Source organism: Mauremys mutica, chromosome 11 (genome assembly GCF_020497125.1).
Source record: "Mauremys mutica isolate MM-2020 ecotype Southern chromosome 11, ASM2049712v1, whole genome shotgun sequence".
Taxonomy (NCBI): Eukaryota; Metazoa; Chordata; order Testudines; family Geoemydidae; genus Mauremys; species Mauremys mutica.
Window position 1 is genome coordinate 10282692 of NC_059082.1, and position 14027 is coordinate 10296718.

The 14027-nt window shown below is 39.6% G+C and overlaps 1 long non-coding RNA gene across 6 annotated transcripts in view; it reads left to right on the forward strand.

Moving 5' to 3' along the window:
• LOC123344324 overlaps positions 1-14027 on the forward strand; it is a 28970-nt gene that overhangs the window by 9462 nt on the left and 5481 nt on the right. For 2 of the 6 annotated variants that reach the window (XR_006572516.1, XR_006572519.1), the window contains 2 exons: positions 4962-5171; positions 11736-11818. This is a non-coding gene — a long non-coding RNA (uncharacterized LOC123344324). Of the gene's footprint in view, positions 1-4961; positions 5172-7591; positions 7715-11735; positions 11819-14027 lie in introns of all 6 variants that reach the window. The other 4 variants (XR_006572514.1, XR_006572515.1, XR_006572517.1 and 1 more) reach the window with 3 other exon arrangements.

The window sequence follows — 14027 nt, forward strand, 5'->3', positions numbered from 1 at the left end:
TGATATTCAGCAAACACCTGTGATAGTGATTTGCAAATGTCATTTTGGCACGTTTAAACCTTTTGAAGTTCTTCACCTAAAAATTAATCATTTTGACCGACACTGAGCAGTTAACCTCCCCTATGTGTTTCAGATCCAGTTGCAGTGCTTCATAGAGAGATGAAATTGTCATCCCAAATAGTAGAACCTGAGAACTGGGTTGCTTTAGAATGAGAGGGGATACTTTTTTTTTTTAAACCACTCATAATAGTATGGCATGTCATACACCAATAAAACAGTTTTGCTCGTGGGCTTCTCTACCACATAAAGTTTTCTTAATAATAAACAAGAAACTTTATCCCAGCTAAATTAAAATAGGGCAGATGTTGGGTATGGTTCAGATTATCCAGCCTTTCACCTCTTTGCCTTTGGCACAAAGGTGTCTGACTTTGTCTTCATACTACGTCTGCTTCTAACTCTAAGGTATTATTCTTTCCCTAGCTTTCTACTTTTATTTTACATTATTTTACTGTCCAAAATTCAAAGTATTAATTCAATAACAAACATTCTACTTTTTGGATTGCTAGACCCAGTTAGTGAGGATAAAAGTAATGGATCTGTTAGCTTAAAAGAAAAGTAGGAGCAGTAGAAGCTGTTCTTAGATAGCTCAGTTCTGGATTGGTGATAGATAACTTTATATTATGATGATAGCGGCTTCAGTACAACTAGCTTCCAAGGCCTGAGACCTTTAAATTGTCCCCTTGCAGCATGTGTTCTAAAGGTTAAAAATGCAAAAGGTCCCATCACTAGAGATATTTAAAACTAGATTAGACAAAGCCCGAGGAAATATAGTTTAGTAGACAATCCTGAACTGACAGGGGTGGGGACTAGATTGTCAAACAAACCTTTTCCATCAACTGTTTACAAATCATGACTATTACATTTCAATGCCAGTACAATGTTATGAAGAAAGGGTACAGTTTTGTCCATTTGAAATAACTAAGTTTAGGTTGATATAAGGCACAAATGGCGAGAGCTGCCAAAGTTGATGTTTGGTATAGTTTTGCATGTTAGAGTTTATAAACGCTTGGTACTATATGAAAAACTCTCAGTGCTTTGCAGCTGATGATGACTTGACACTCAGCTTAGTAAACAACTGTTGAAGGTTAATCAGGATTCTTTTCTGAACTGGATATTTAGAAGCAGGAAAAGTGAAAGCTGTTTCTTCCCCGGCCCCCTTTCTCTTTTCCAAGGCATTGCTAACTTTTATGATTTTTTTCCTCCTCTTTTACTATCTGTCTTTGTGCCTCAGGGCCAGTGAAAGAACACTGCAGATTCTAGATTGCTTTCAGAGTTTGCCTTTGCTGATGATGGATTACCATGTCAATTTAAACGGCATAGGATTAATTTGTTTCAATGATTTCTCTTTAGGCTGAATGCCAGCCTTTTTTCTATCTCTCCCCTTGCTCTTCAGAATAATAATAATAATAAAACCTTTAAAACAAAACAAAACAAAAAACCCTATCCATATCCCAGTTTAAAGAGACAATAATAGAAATAGACAAGTTAGGTGTAATGTTGCAACAGAGTTATAGGTTTGAGTGTTTTTATCTCATTCTAAAAGGCTGAAGCATACAGTCACTCACATTAAAATGAAATTGGATCCAACGTTTATTCAATAAATACTTGTCTTGTAGGTAATCCAGAGCAGAGTGCTTTTGACACATAAGGACTTAATTTGTCTTGGATAACAAGTTATTAATATGGCACATTTAAACTTGCCACCTACAATAAGGTCATTTAGATCTATAACACGACTCACAGGATGGTGTTAGAGAACTTCATAGAAGCGAGAAACAAAGTCTGAGACTCTGTCCTAGTTCTAGAATGCTGCTACACATTTATTCATTTTACTTATTGTTTGGATCTTTTAAGGAGAAAGTTCACTACACGATTTTTGTGGAAACTGAAGCAGCTACTCAGAGATCAATATGATACATCAAAATTAGGAAAGTATCTCCAGCTTTTCTTTTAAAACATAACTGAAATGTCCATGTGGAGTAAGTGACTGGGTTTTTTTAAATGAATAATCTTAAAAGCTATGCTACCTCTGCTAACAAACTCATTGCAGGTTTGAAAGTGAAGCTAACGACATTCGGTTCTGAGGGGAAATTCACATACATTTTGCATATACTTTGTCCATGTGGATTGCAAATTACTTATCTTTTAGTAACAAGCATAATCCACCCATAAATGTTATTGCTCCAATTTGACTGTGCAATGTTTGTTCAGTATTAGCTGTACATGTAAAGAGAGGTGTGTTAGATGGTTGTGATCTGTACATAGCTGAGCACACGTGGATGCTTTTGGGATTGTATTGGATTTCAAAACCAAAGTGCTGTGCAATGAACTGTTTAAAAAATTGGTAACCTGGAAAAAGAATAAACTCAATTTCACTCCTTCCTCTCTACAGGCCTAATAATGCCTGTAAGAGTTGCATTATGACAGATATATTTTGCCTTGTGGGCATGCTATTCAGAAGCCACGTTTGCAGCCAGTATCTCTAGTTCCACAGTAACTGTGAACTGTATTATGCTGTTTTAAAAGTTAAAGTTTTTGGTTGCTCACTACATAGTATATTTTGTTTCTATAAGAAATAAAATCTCAATTTAAGCTCTTTCTGGGAAAAAGGATATTACACATAAGTTGAAAAATGCAGGCAAGAAAGGCTAATTGAATGAAAAGAGAGAATTAGGTTAAAAATAGAGTGCAATCTAGTATCACATTTTCACTAGTGTAACCTGAAATGAAGGTGTCTCAAAGTCCCTAGTGATGCCAGAGTGTTTAGATGTTGGGCACAGATGGAGACACCTATTGAAATGTGTCTGAAGAAGATTAATAGGACTTGTCAGTGTTGGGAAAGCACTGCTTTGCTGTAAATTTCTACTAGCACAAGATGAATTACCGATGAATGCTCAGTTATCAACCCCATCACTATCATTCGACACTAAATCAAATTGAGCAGTTATCTACAATCAGAAAATTTCTTTTAAAAATAGGCATACACCTTTAGGCTGGAACTCTTTAATAAAAGCACCCCGTAAGACAATACTCTCTGTGTATTCTCGTCACTAAAGGATATATTTTAAAGTTCTCACACAAAAGGCTTCTTTTCAATAATGAACTCCAAGTGCAGTGTAAAATTGGGCTTGTCAAATAACAGAAGAAGGTATTCATAAAATATCTTCACCATATAACATCTTTACTAAGGGCCTGATCCAAAATCTACTAAAGTTAATGGGAGTCTTTCTATTAAGTTCAGTAGGCTTTGATCAGGTCCTATATCTCTGACACAAGGATTTTTTTTCCTGGTGATAATACATAAGTTCCCCTACTTTGGAAGACCATATATCCTAACCACATTTTAATGCAGAATAGCGGTCAAGACTCAGAATATAATAAATAATAATAAGATGAATTAATAAGATAATTAATGATAATAAATAAAGTATTTAGGAAATGGCAGCATAATACAGTGAAATGTGTCTTGAATGACTGAAAAGCATTTTGAGTAAGAATTTTTCCTTCCATCCTTTACTGAAGACTTGCTTAACTATAATGAAAATTTACCAGCAAAGGGACCAAATCTACTAGATCTGCCTTTACCATCTTGGTTATTATAATTATAGAAGATATTTTTGATTGAGTTCTGAAAAATTTCTTCCCTTTACCCAGGGATACTAATAATTTTGCCCAGCTGATTTATTCTAACATGTTTCTAAAAAGTCAACTCTCCCTGGCACCTTATCATTATTATTATAGATAAGAAGAGTCACTTATGTTTAGGGTGGAATGCCAAGGAATTTCCCCTCATTTGATCTATGTTTCCAAGCAAGGGCATAATTTCCATTATGCAGAATCAGGACCTGGCTATGCAAATTTTAATAATCATCCAATAACTTCTCAGCCAAGGCATATATCCCTCTTTCCCCTGCCACCTTATCTTACCTGTAGTTTGCATCACCTTTTACTAAACATATTACATGCTGTTTACCATGGGCTGCAGCTGGAAAGCCTTTGTGTTTCCCACCCCAGATGCCCTCGCTGACCACCTACAAAATTAATTGGATAAGTAGTAATAGTGGTTTACTTGTTTATGTTCAGATTCTGATTTTCATGAACTTAAGGCCAGATCCGCAAGTGGCGTAAATTGGTGACTTTTAATGGAGTTAGTAGCTGATTTACAGCATTTGTTTCTTCTAATTAAACCCTTTAAAAATGATTCCCTGAAATTAGTTGGAGAGGAAGATCCTTGAAATATGTTGGTATTATGTAGCGTCTCATTGCAATCTTTAACTTTTCAGCAGGAAACATGCAAGGAGAATATTATTAAAGTTCAGAGCAGTGAGAAGCTAGCTAGAGTGCAGCATTGGAGAATTATGAACTACTGAGCATAATCCATAAACTCCATTTGGTTACTATAATACGCCAATCTGTATTTATTACCAACACACTCTGATGCTTATACAACTAAATTTGCTAGATTTATACACTCTAATGGTTCCACAATGGGAAAAACCTGTGTTCTTTATCTTTCCTTTCCTGTCCCAAATAACCCCTTCCATATACACTCTAGGCTTTTCTAGACCTTGTCTGGGTTTAATCAAAGGCGGTGGGACAAAATGTGCATTATTAAGAAATATAAATATTTTCAGAAGCAATCAAAGGGTTGAAAGATTGATTCGGCATGTAGATTGGATTTAATTCGAAGCAGCTTTGTTCTAATGAGGACTACTGGGATACAAAGACAGCAGCCGGTTATGGCCACCAGTTGGGAACTTTGATTCATTACAATAACCTGTCAAGAATTTCAGCTAATCGCTAGGTACTAAGTAACACAGTGCTGGGGTAGCTGGAGGTCTATTGTTTTCAACCTCTCTCTCCAGAGAACAGATTTACATTTCATATTATCTGTTTTACAGCAATGACGATTATGTCTAATTTCTTGCGGCATATGGGGCCAAATCCTGCAGTCTCTTACTCAGGCAAAACTCCTGTTGATTTCGGTCTGAGTTTTGCCGAAGCATGGAAAGACTTGGCCGTCGATGAGAACTGAGTCAGTGATAAATCGGCATAACTACGCTGAATTAAAGGGATCTGCACCCATTTACACTGTCTGCGGATCAGGCCTGGTTAGTTTAACAGTGACTTTCATAGTAACCTTTTGGGCCAAATTCTGCTACCCTTACTTATGTAAGCAAATGAGACTATTCAAGGAGGAAGGTGCTACTCAATGGGAGTAAGAGTGGACAGAGCTAGTTCTTTGTTGGCCTGGAAGCTTGTGCATTATTATTTTTGTCCCAACAGACATTAAACGCCATTGCCTATAGAACAGGGGAAACATAGAAAACCCAGTAAAAATGGATAAGAACCACCATTAACAAATGTATTGCTTGGGGAATGCAGGACTCTGACGGCTTTACTAAATGTAGAGCATACAGTTAGAATCACAATACATACAGGATCAAACACTGACTAGCTCTTCCCCCCACCATCACTTTGTCCATGCAGGCTGAGAAAGCTTGATTTCTCTGAACTGTTTCACCCATCCACAGCTGGAATTCCAAAGTGAAATGAAAATGGCTTTAAAATCAACACTACATGGGAGCCTGAGAGAACAAGTTTTCCTTTGTTGTAGGGTATAGTATTATTTGCTGTAGGTTTTTGATATACATTCTAAATTAGGCCTGCAAAGGCATGCTTCATCTTTAATTCATCACTCTCAGCTGAAAGAGATTAGCAATGTCTAGCACGCACCCTTCGCATGGTGCTGACCTCATCAAGTATGGCCTGAAATTAATTAGCCTCATTCATTCCAAATGGAAAAGGATAATGGAACGGCATTTTAGAGATGACCATCACAAATTGTTCGCAGCATATTTAAAAGCCCCCTCTCTTTTAAAACTATGTAGATTAAAATTCTTTCCAGCACTTGCAATTCAGAGTTATCAACCCACCAGGAGCAGAAACGGCTCAGTCTTATTTGTGGAACTGGAAGTCACATGGTGTGTGTGTACGTGTTGTGTGGCTGTAAAAGAAAGAAGTTTGTCAGTGGCAGAACATCTGGAATTAATTTGATATTTCCAGGTGCTCTGGCATAGCTGGGCATCAAGCACATGATGTTTAAGCATTCTTTTGCTGGATCATTTAAAGCAATATGAAATCAGTGTTCCTTTGCCATTCATACATGCAAAGTGCTAACACAAATTCCAGGTTGGCTTTAGAGTCCTACATCATTCATTATCTAATTAGAAATCAGAGCAGACCCGAAACAGCTTTCCTTTGAAGCATCCTGGGCAGCAGCTTGGGATACTTTGACTGTGCGACCTACATCATGTTGCACCCTCCAATAGTCTACGGGCTAGATTTTAAAGGTAGTTAGGTGCCTAAAGATGGAGATAGGCACCCAAGTGTTTTTGAAAACCCCATTAGGTGCTTACCCTCATATTTAGGTGCCTAAATACCTTTAAACATCTGGCCCTGTGTCCCTTTCCGGACACTCCAATAGTATTTTAAACTATTGCTGCTGACTTTGTTTAATCACAGAAATACCCCACACCACCAACGGGGGATGGATCAAGACAGGCCAAGGTTCTGAATAGTAAATTTGCTCTCTTACCTAGCCAAATATTTTATTAGGAGACTCAGGGCTCCGAGACTGGTTGTGTAAAACTGTTTTTTAGGGATAAGAGCTTGGTGCCCATGATTTTAATAAGGCCTGGTCTAAATTTTTTAATTCCTGCCACTCCCAGTAGCAGTAAGGAAAGAATAAATCCCTAAATGCAGAACTGGAAATAGCTAAATACTGATCTGATACATCAGATTGAACTATAAGTCCATTAATTTCAGTGTTCTGGCTCCAACAGTGTCCTGGGCCTGATACACCAGAGGAAGGAGAATATCTTTATAATACACAAGGCCAGTGCTGGACATGGGGGGAAAACACTTTGTGACATCCGCTATGGCCACCTAATGCCCCAAAACAAGAGATTTAATTACTGATCCTTTAGCACATATAATACAAATATTTGTCCTGCTAATGTTCCCACTGACGTCCTAGTGACTTCAAGACTGGGCCCATTATTGTTGGTCATAAATGAGCTCGTATATTGTCCAGCTGTACCCAGAATAAAATCACTCAGCTCCTTGAGCTTCCAAGTTAAGGTTAGCCCAGTAAAATAAAAATAGATGTCAGAAACAGAAGAAGAAGAAATCAGACCGTAGGTATAAAGCTAGGGGAAACACAGTCCAGATTAAATTGTTATGTTAGCCTGTGTAGTGATTTAGTGTCAGTTTTTTTTGTAGATTTTATCTCAGCTCAGAACTGTTTCCTCCTAAATTAAACAAAATGTTGAAGACATGAGAAGTGAATTGACCCAAAGGTGCACCAATCTGGATTCCCCAGTTGTCGCATCCCTAATCCACTGACTGCAACAACCTATCATTTTGGAATATTAAAAGTTCCTCATATCTTTCATCTTTCCAAAGTTCATGTCACATCCTCTGAGCTGGACACTTGGCATTTACTTTCCTTTTTGGTTTCTCTGTTAAGATCAAGAGACTTCTGCTTGTGCAATGAGGTCAGCTTGAGTGGACCCAGGCACACAAATGGAGTCCCAGAGGCTGGACAGATTTGATGATGAATTTTAGCAGACAGAATCCCTGCCCTCTGCAGGTACCTTCTCTCTTGCTGTCCCCTCTCCCAACTCTCCAGGGACCACAAATAAAATGGTGTTTTGTTTAGTTTTTATCCTTTGCGGACATTTCATTGGCATCCAGTTATGTAATGTAGCCCATGGGGGACAAGAGATCCAGCATAAAAATGATCTGGATACATGCTTTTAGGAATAAGTGAATTTCCAAATAAACCCATTTTTCAATCCAGCCTTTACTATATTAGTACTGTAAATTAATATATGCTACATTCAGAGATTCAGATGTTTGATTTGTCATAATTAAGTATTGTCTTATTTCTTGCATAACAGTTAAACAAAAAGGCCTACTTGTGACACAAAACTATTTTCAAATAGGAGCGACCTACTAGTTTTTGATTCCAATCATTCAAGATACAAGTTAGCCAGTGATTTTAGAAAACTAACTCATGATGGTTATTACAATGGATGGCCCATGTTATCTCTGGTGTAATGCCACAGATGACAATGGAAGTGCACTACAGATAAATTTCACTTGTTCTTTTTAATATAGACATCTTGTAATAATCAGATTACTTTTAAATAATACAATAGGATTACGCAGCTGGATTCAAAAAAACAGTTTTGCATATACACAGATCATTTGATTCACAAATACAGGAAAACTGAACAACTGTTTTACAGTGGATAGCAACATTAGACTATAATTTAGAACAGTAAGAAAGGAAGGAACCTCCCCACTCCCCACCACACACATATTCTGCAGTTAGGCAGAATGTAATTACCAACACTGGAATTTGGCCATAACACTATGAGTACACCAAGCAAATTTTTGCCCATTAAAGCAACAATTTACTCACTTTCAATAACAGCATTCATGAGGCATTGCAACAGATGGCTTACATCAGTGGGTAACCTTATGCATGCCTGCTGGCTGCCCTATTCTAGGCACAATGTTGTGAGTTCAAGAAGGAGGATCATCCTTAATTCTGAATGCTCTTTTGTGGGTTTAAGTCAGATCTTTAGCCTAGGCAAGAATTTAGGGCAAAATTTTGTTAATGCATATGACTAGAAAAAAAAATCTTTATACTGTATCAGGATCAAAGAGTTATTTGTACTCTCGCTACAAGTCCCTAAAACAAAGCTTAAGGGGGACATTTTTTAAAGTACAAAGAGCAGTTAGGCATCCAAATCCCGATGAAAGTCAGTGAGAGTTTGGTGCCTAATGACCATGAGTTTGGAAATCTCCCTTTAGGGTGATGTAGTGCTATGTCAGGCCTTTTTGGGCTTTGACTCAGGGCCTGCTTGTACTTGGCACTAGAATCAGCGACGTGCTGTGGGTTCTCCTTCGTCACTTGTGGCATTACTGAGCCACTCATATCTAGCAAGCATGCACACTGACACAGAAAATATGTTGATTAAGAGTAGCTGTTGTGTGAAGCAGTCCTTTACCACACTTAATTTTCTTTTCTTTTTCTTTTAACACCAACGATTACTCCTTGGGAGTAATTACCAACATTTCTGTCAGTGACAGTGCTAGAAGACCACAGCCAGTACTTAGGGTGACCAGATGTCCCGATTTTATAGGGACAGTCCTGATTTTTGGGTCTTTTTCTTATATAGGCTCTTATTACCTTCCACCCCCTGTCCTGATTTTTCACACTTGCTGTCTGGTCACCCTACCAGTACTTCTGGCTCCTCTGGCTCTTTTCTATCTTGAAACAAGGCAAACTAATTCGAATGCTTCTAAGTCAAAGATCTGGGTTTGAAGGCTAACTCTATATACGATGCCTCTCTTGCCAATTAGAGCCCTGCTTATACAGAGGCCTCACACGCAGCCCAGGGAATTGAAATTACAGGGGCTGTTTGAATTTGGGGGATGGGGGAGAGTTGGAAAATGACTAAATTGGCAACACTGCAACTGTTGACTGATGGGGGAGTTTGGGTGTTTGTGTGTGTGTAGGGAAATCCCTGGCCCAGGCAACAGTTGTAGTGCCATAAACCTAGTTGTACATGGGGCTTCATGTGTTACTTCATGTAGGACTCTATAAGACCTAGAACTAAATCCTTAATTAACAGCATACTAGTGAGCGCCCATGTAATAAAAATATGGGCTGAATTCTGCCCATGAAGTCAAGGGGACAGATCCCTGGCCTACCCTAAGTTCTCCTTTGCACTGCTCCAGCACAAGCCCAGAGACAAGCTGCACCAATAGGCAGTTAGGGGTTCCCTTGATGTAGGAGAATCCCTCTGCATTATGAAGCTGGTTTAGCAGTCGTTACACCACCTGTTCCCCTACTGTAGAATGGGAGTGTTCAGGTTTGGGCTGGTGATGAGAAGGGACTGTGACAGGGATTGGCGGGTGTGGGGCCAGGACATACAAGGCCAAAGGAACTGTCATTCCAGCTGCTGCTATAACTTGTGCCAGGTGATGATTCACCTCCCAGCTGACACAAAAGACTAGGGGTGGCAGAAATGTGCCTCAAACTACCTTTTTCTCCTCCCCTCGTCTGCCCTTAGTGCGAACCCAGTGAGACTGAGCCAGAACTTGGTCTATTGACTGCATATAAGTTGGGTCTTGTAAGGTACAGTATGAACCAAATAGTTCCTGCAAAAATTAGTGCGCTGTGCAGGCTACATCTAACAAATAGGTTTAATATTAGAGACGAGCAAGACATTTCAGATAAAATAAGGCTCCACCTGAACCTCCACCTGTTTCTCAAACTAAACTCAATCTGTTCCTTTTGTATCCATTTTCTGGATGAAGAAAGCAATATAGTGGTGTTGCACCATAATGAATCCAGCTTCAAAACTGAAAAGTGCAATGGGCACATGCTCAATACACTGAAAAATAAACAAATACCAGTAAATGGAAAGTGAGTGGCCCATATTCTACACTGAATGTTAATGGATGTGCATGTGCATGGAAGACTACTGTGGTTAGAGCCTGATGGAATAAAACTGAAATAAGTCATTGGATAAAATAAAATGTTCTCAGTGACAATCTTAGGGGAACATGCTCCTACCTAAAAATAACACTGGAATTACACACAGAAACCCTCCCTGGGATCTGGCAAGCACTTCTAAGTGGGTTGTGCAGTCTGCTCAGTTCTTACAGTAACTGTGCATGTTAAGTAAACACACAGCAGTCACAGAATGTCAGCACAAACAATGGACTGATTAACAGCATAAAATTATGTGGAATAATTTAAACTTTATATATTCCACTTTATATAGATTAACGGGCTTCTCCTCCGCCACAGGCTGAGTTGTACATGGGTTTGAAAGACAGGCTGGGAGAATGAGAACTGAAACACAGGGCTACCTGTGACTAGCTCCCTACAGGATGCTGGTATTGCTGTGTGATAGCTCTAGATGCATTAACATTTGTTGTGTTTTCTGACAATGTGATGTCACCTCATTCACGAGTGTTGGCAAGGGCCAGAACCTTGGCTGGTGTAAACTGATGTAGCTCCAATGGAGCTGTGTTTGTTTGTGCCAGTTAAGGATCTGGTCCTGCTTTTGCTTCTTTTATTCTGTCAGAACACTGCACTGCAATAGGTGGAATAAGAACGGCAGGATTGGGCCATGAATGAGTGGCTGAGTTAGAAAGAAAATGAATTCCTGCCAAAAAGTTCAGCAATGTTTCAGAAGTATGTAAAGTGTCTGCTTTGAAAAGTGTCAAGTCACATTTGTGACCAATTATCCAAGATGAAGAGGGGAAGAATTATGTTTACACATACTAATCTGCAGACAAAGTTTGAAAATTACAATGCATGAACTTGTATAATTTTTTCCCCCAGTCCTGGCACTTATGCATGTGCATGTTTCCTTATGATTAACAGGAAAACATTGTTACAAACGTGCACACACGCATGCAATGCAGAGAAAAGAAGAGTAAAGGAAACTGCCATGTAGCAGCAAAATAATTAAATATTCCATGATACCAAAAAGATCATGGATCATTGTATGAGTAAAATAGCTTTATCAACTGGGCTGAAAAATTATGCCTCATGTGTCTGGATTTGTTATTTTTTTCCCCAGCTGTGAAGCCCTGGGAAATAATCCACACAAAAGAATTTCGGAAATGAAAGCTGTCTCTGCCATCTTTTGTTTAATTAACACAGGTATACCAATTTAAGACCATTTATCATGATATTACAGATGAAACAGTAACTAACAGATGAGAATGTTACCATTAGGGCTGCAAAGCATGGTTCGAAACTAATCATGGTGACTATTGCATTGTGGGCAAGATCAGGCTTGTTGACTTTTTGGCCAGTCACAGGTTTGAATGCGTTTGTGATTCAGATTTAGGTATGGTTTATTTTTCAATCGATAAAGGTTTATTGGGCCTTATCCCACCCCTCCAAACTTAACCCTAAGAATGGCAACAGCTTTAAAAACTATCCATCTTTCTTTCTAACAGGTTCCTGATGTTAAGGGCCTGACCTTAAAAAGAGTGGTGCACAGGTCAGGCTACAAGGGAGGATATGGGAGTAAGCTACCCCTGACCTGCAACCCTACCAAAAGCAGCTATTTTAATAGCCCGTGCAGTGTTTTCCTGATCAGCACCTGAAGAGATGCCTTTCAGCTAATTCCCAACATATTAACTCTATGGGCGCTGAATGATATACTGTATCAGTATTTATATTTAATTTCCAGCATGGCTGGAAATACTTGATACCATAAGAGCAAAGTTGCCTTTTAAAGCACCCAAATAAAAGTTCACAGACGCTGCATCTCTTCAGCTCCCACTGACTTCACTGACATTTATGGGTGCTCTGCACATATGAAAACCAAGCCATTTACATCTAGGTGTCTAAATATAGATTTAGGAGCCTATCATCAGCCAGCCAGGTTGGAAAACTTCTGATTTTAAATTCCCTATTAAGGAAAAAGGAGCAGCATGGTTTGCAGGTGTGCAAGCTTCTTTGTCCATGTGCCTCAAATCTTGACCTAATGAGACTCATCACTGTGGATGTCTTCATGGCTCACCCATGTCCTTAACCTCTCTCCTAAGAAAGTCAAAAATGGGTGATCATTAGTACCAACTGTGTACTTTTTATGGTGAAATTGGCACTTGTCTATCAGTAAACAGACAGAGATGGCCTAACTCATTTCACACTGGTCACCAAACAGCCTCTGGATAGTAATGGCTTTTGGACCCTTACCAGCTGTGCTGGATTTGAACTCCTGAGCTAGAGATGAAACACAATATATTGTGTTACAAAGCCCTTGGGCCATCCAGTCCCCTGAACAGACACTTCATTAAGATAAATAAACAAACACTTCCAGCCAGTGGTAAGCAAGGAGTTAAAAAAAAAGAGGAAACATCTGCAATTGTGAATGCTTATTTGTAGCAGCTGCCTTAAAGCAACACTGAAGCTGGCTGCACCAATGTTGCAGTGGCTGCTTTAGAATGCTTAAGAGCCAGCATGATTTTCTGAGAATTAAAAAACACCAGCAACATCCATTACATTACCTTCGGCGTTCCTTTCTCGGCACCATTCTGTTCCCACACATCTCCTCGAGGAGGCATATCTGTAAAGCATGCAAACGTTAAGAGTGCAGCTAACTAGTGAATTATAAGTAGCGAGGTGTTCTAACAGCGTCAAAGGGACCTTGCACTGTGTGCCATCCCCATTTTCCAGGATGAGATGAGCAATGTGCTGTTGCATTACAACATACGGCCTCATGCCTGAAAAATAATTGCAATCAGTGTTCCAGTTCCCAAACAAGCTCAACATTTTATAGGGAGGAGAGGCAAGACTATGTAAGATGTTCTCAAAATTTTATCTATTATTCTTCTGCTTATGTCTGATGAAGCTGTGCTTGGGGCATAATTTGAGTGATGGGTGCAAGGAGAAGATGGATCTAAGTCATTTTTACCTTCCCTCAGAGCATCTCAAAGTCAGTTTAGACTGTGCAGTAATTTAGAGCAGCCTCAGAGATACTCTAAAACAGTGTTTCCCAAACTTGGGACTCTGCTTGTGTAGGGAAAGCCCCTGTTGGGCCAGGCCAGTTTGTTTACCTGCCGCGTCCGCAGGTTTGGACAATCGCGGCTCCCACTGGCCGCAGTTCGCTGCTCCAGGCCAATCGGAGCTGCTGGAAGCAGTGTGGGCCAAGGGACGTACTGGCCACTGCTTCCCGCAGCTCCCATAGGCCTGGAGTGGCGAACCGTGGCCAGTGGGAGCCATGATCAGCCAGGCCGGCGGACGCGGCAGGTAAAGAAACCAGCCCAGCCTGCCAGGGGCTTTCCCTACACAAGTGGTATCCCAAGTTTTGGAAACACTGCTCTAAAGTACACCAGAAACAACATCTTTCTAGGGCAGG